A 5,000-nucleotide genomic window follows, 5' to 3' on the forward strand; every position below is an offset into this window, starting at 1 on the left:
TAGCGCGCGTGTGGCCCAGAACATCTAAGGGCATCACAGACCTGTTATTGCCTCAAACTTCCGTCGCCTAAACGGCGATAGTCCCTCTAAGAAGCTAGCTGCAGAGGGATGGCTCCGCATAGCTAGTTAGCAGGCTGAGGTCTCGTTCGTTAACGGAATTAACCAGACAAATCGCTCCACCAACTAAGAACGGCCATGCACCACCACCCATAGAATCAAGAAACAGCTCTCAGTCTGTCAATCCTTGCTATGTCTGGACCTGGTAAGTTTCCCCGTGTTGAGTCAAATTAAGCCGCAGGCTCCACGCCTGGTGGTGCCCTTCCGTCAATTCCTTTAAGTTTCAGCCTTGCGACCATACTCCCCCCGGACACTACAAGAAATGTGTTAACTAGTGACCTTCTTATAGTGACCCTGGGTGAAATGGTCATATGTCCATGACCATTTTGTACCAAATGGTTGTAAGGCAGTTGAGATGGTCCGAAGCCTAAATCATTACGACCATTTTAATCAGAAAAGTCATGATTTCCTTAGATGAAATGGTCATAGACGAGATGGGGCCGACTACAATCTTATTTTTAGTTGATTACAACCAATTTAAAAGGTCATAAGTGTTAATATGTGATGCGATGAAATGACCGGTCGACCACCTCACCAATTTCACCTATTTGTCAATTTCCACTTATAGCTCTAGGTTAGAACCTACCACTGATAGATTGGACCCACATATTGAATTGTTGACTGATGCGTGTAGTTGACACGTCCGTTGGGAACCCCAAGAGGAAGGTGTGATGCGCACAGCGGCAAGTTTCCCTCAGTAAGAAACCAAGGTTTAATCGAACCAGTAGGAGTCAAGAAGCACGTTGAAGGTTGATGGTGGCGGGATGTAGTGCGGCGCAACACCGGAGATTCCGGCGCCAACGTGGAACCCGCACAACACAACCAAAGTACTTTGCCCCAACGAAACGAGTGAGGTTGTCAATCTCACCGGCTTGCTGTAACAAAGGATTAACCGTATTGTGTGGAAGATGATTGTTTGCAGAAAACAAGTAAAACAAGTATTGCGATAGATTGTATGCGATGTAAAGAATAGGACCGGGGTCCACAGTTCACTAGAGGTGTCTCTCCCATAAGATAAAAGCATGTTGGGTGAACAAATTACAGTCGGGCAATTGACAAATAGAGAGGGCATAACAATGCACATACATGATATGATAAATATAGTGAGATTTAATTGGGCATTACGACAAAGTACATAGACCGCTATCCAGCATGCATCTATGCCTAAAAAGTCCACCTTCAGGTTATCATCCGAACCCCTTCCAGTATTAAGTTGCAAAACAAACAGACAATTGCATTAAGTATGGTGCGTAATGTAATCAATAACTACATCCTTAGACATAGCATCAATGTTTTATCCCTAGTGGCAACAGCACATCCACAACCTTAGAACTTTCTGTCACTCGTCCCGCATTTAATGGAGGCATGAACCCACTATCGAGCATAAATACTCCCTCTTGGAGTTAAGAGCAAAAACTTGGCCGAGCCTCTACTAATAACGGAGAGCATGCAAGATCATAAACAACACATAGGTAATAACTTGATAATTAACATAACATAGTATTCTCTATCCATCGGATCCCGACAAACACAACATATAGCATTACAGATAGATGATCTTGATCATGTTAGGCAGCTCACAAGATCCAACAATGAAGCACAATGAGGAGAAGACAACCATCTAGCTACTGCTATGGACCCATTGTCCAGGGGTGAACTACTCACTCATCACTCCGGAGGCGACCATGGCGGTGAAGAGTCCTCCGGGAGATGAATCCCCTCTCCGGCAGGGTGCCGGAGGAGATCTCCAGAATCCCCCGAGATGGGATTGGCGGCGGCGACGTCTCAGTAAGGTTTTCCGTATCGTGGCTCTCGGTACTGGGGGTTTCGCGACGGAGGTTATTTGTAGGCGGAAGGGCAGGTAAAGAGGCGGCACGAGGGGCCCACACCATAGGTCGGCGCGGCCAGGGCCTGGGCCGCGCAGCCCTGGTGTTTCGCCACCTCGTGGCCCCACTTCGACTCTCATTCGGTCTTCTGGAAGCTTCGTGGCAAAATAGGACCCTGGGCGTTGATTTCGTCCAATTCCGAGAATATTTCGTTACTAGGATTTCTGAAACCAAAAACAGCAGAAAACAGCAACTGGCTCTTCGGCATCTTGTTAATAGGTTAGTTCCAGAAAATGCACGAATATGACATAAAGTGTGCATAAAACATGTAGATATCATCAATAATGTAGCATGGAACATAAGAAATTATCGATACGTTGGAGACATATCATTGACCAGAAGGTCCAATTACACAGCCTATCCAATCACACGTGGGACCCATTTATCATAGGACCCGCCAGCATGACATGCAGGATCCATGACTAAGTAACATGTAGGACAAGCAGACTCACATGCGAGACCTAATTATCAATTTTTTGGGCGCGGGAAAATTACTCCAAGCTAAATGTAGCTTGTTTTTTGACAAATTTGAAAATAGTTTATAAAAGTTTCAAAAAAGTTGAATTGTTTTTCCAGGTGTAGATAATAATGAAGTCTACTAGTGCACACAAAACCAAATCAAAATTCTTTGTATTTTAATCTGAGCAAGAATGACAAATGTGTGGATTTGAGTATGATGAATGGGGCGCATTTTGAGAACTTGAAAAATTGTTAGATTTGTCATTTTTGTTTAGATTAGAATACAATGAATTTTCAATTAAGATTTTTTAAAGTGGTAGAATTCAACATTCGTACATATAAACTTATATGCGTTTTGAATTTTTTGAAACTTACATAAACTTACATAAAGTGTCTCGTGAATTTTGCCTTTTCTTACCGAAAAATTTAGTGGCCCGCCCAATACTATTAGCCTGGCGCCCCTTTGCCTCAACTCCTTAGCGAAAATTTTAGTACCCGCCCAGATCACGCGCCTATTTCCGCCAAATTTCCCGTGCCGGCCCAGCCAGACCGCAAACCTTATCCACCCACGAGACGCCCCCTCCTTCCTCGCTCTTTCTTCCGCCGCCAGACGCGAGCGCCGCCGGCCTCTCCTAGCCCAAGCTCGACCGGCGCCACCCCCTGCCCTTCTCTTTCCATCTCCTCCCACCACAAGGCATCGCGCAGTTCACCGATCCCGCCATTCAGCACCACCAGTCAACAAGCCGCACGCAAACCCTAGCCTGCCGATGTCGGCCACGAACCAGCCTGGCCTCCCGCGGATTATCTGGTTCCTCTCCGACCTCCCTCCTACGTGCGACGGCATGCCTTGCCCCTTCAAGGCTCGGTCCTGCTCCGGCGCTCATCCTGGAGAAGGACGGCGACCTGCTCCTACTCCTACTCCTACTCCAGATGCGACGCCGCCGGATCAAGGAGGGCCATGACCTACTGGTGCTGCGGCTGCTCTCCTCCGACACCGCTCTCCGGCACCTGCTGTTGCTTCCCGACGGAACCCCGCATCTCCTCCACACAACGCCGGTGAGCACTCACGCATCCTCCCTCGACCTCACGTCCCTCGTTCCTCTCCTGCTGATGCTGATGCATTTTTTCCCTCTGTGCGTGTGTGGTAGTGTGCGTGGAAAATACCCTAGCGGCTACGGAGGGATGGATTGTCTACTACATGCGCATCCACGACTGCAGAAGCATCTGTTGCAGGTTGTGGCTAAAAAGCAGATCAATAGGTATAGTAATCAAGGAACAAAGAATTTCTCGTGGAGGCCCTTAAGGCTCAGTTTACTGTACCATCAAAATCTTGTAAATTTGGTCAGCTATTGTGCTGATGGAGAGCAACGCCTCAATATCATTTGCATGGTAAGAATGTTTTTTCTATATTGGTCCAGTCCAGATTAAGCTGTTAGGCACCTATTTATGTTTGTCTAGCTGTTGTGCATCCCATCTATGTATAATTTTCTGACTGTTATCTCCTACTGTTGGAATGTGCATGGTCGCATCTACCTGTTTGTAATAATAGATGAACTGGGTGTATACCAATATTCGATTTATTGTAGAGAATTCAGAACCTGTGCTTTTTGGCTTGCGATGCTATAGGGCTGTACTTGTGTCTTACTTTTCAGAATCCCATTCTGTTTTATGTATATTTAAGTGAGATAAAGTGTGTTAACAAGAAAAAGCTTGTGCTAGACCAGGGGAACTGTTTACAACCATGTATGTTTGATGATGTTAACACTAAGTCACCCCTTACAGTCTCTATTTGTTTTATATTTAATTGACCTGTATTTTACTCGGTTTGACTTGCAACAGCAACATCCCTGATGCTTTACTAACACCTACCTTGCTTGGTTATTCTCGTAGATCTGATGGAGTATGTGCTGGGCCTAATGGAGTTGATTGTGCAGTTCTCTAGCTGGTATTCATTTGGCACAAATGCTGCCAATTTTATGTATATAAGTCTGAATCCTTCATAACAAATTTCTGTAATGTTGTTTTCTGGATCAGAATTTCATATTTGAGCACTTGAGTGTACTACAATTTCAATGTTGCTTTCTGCAAGTACAGTATTGTGTTCATTTCCTGAATCCTGATAATCTCTGTAAAATAATTATGTTGCTCTACATCCTCTACTTAGTAATGTGGTGGTATAGAAAGTTTTATATTCAATTAATCTCGAGGCAGTCAGCTGCTATTTTGAATCAGTATGAAAAATGAAGAATCTACCTAGTAGCAGTGTGAATTATGTCTCAACTTCGTTCTTGTTGTTTGTTGTGGAAAGCGTAGGACACAGATCAACACTCTTTTCTGAAATTGAAAGCCTTCTTCATTATCTTGATCTTCTGGTGCATCAAATGATGCTTACACCACATCCCAATTCCCAGATTTATTGCTATATTGTATATTTCTAACCTATAATCTGTATTTACCTTGTAGGTAATTAGTATCATCTTTATGTGGTTACCTGAGTGCTTTTCACTAGTTCACTAGTAATCTTAGAGCAATCTTTTT

The sequence above is a fragment of the Lolium rigidum genome, chromosome 1 (assembly GCF_022539505.1).
Source record: "Lolium rigidum isolate FL_2022 chromosome 1, APGP_CSIRO_Lrig_0.1, whole genome shotgun sequence".
In the NCBI taxonomy this organism is placed as follows: domain Eukaryota; kingdom Viridiplantae; phylum Streptophyta; class Magnoliopsida; order Poales; family Poaceae; genus Lolium; species Lolium rigidum.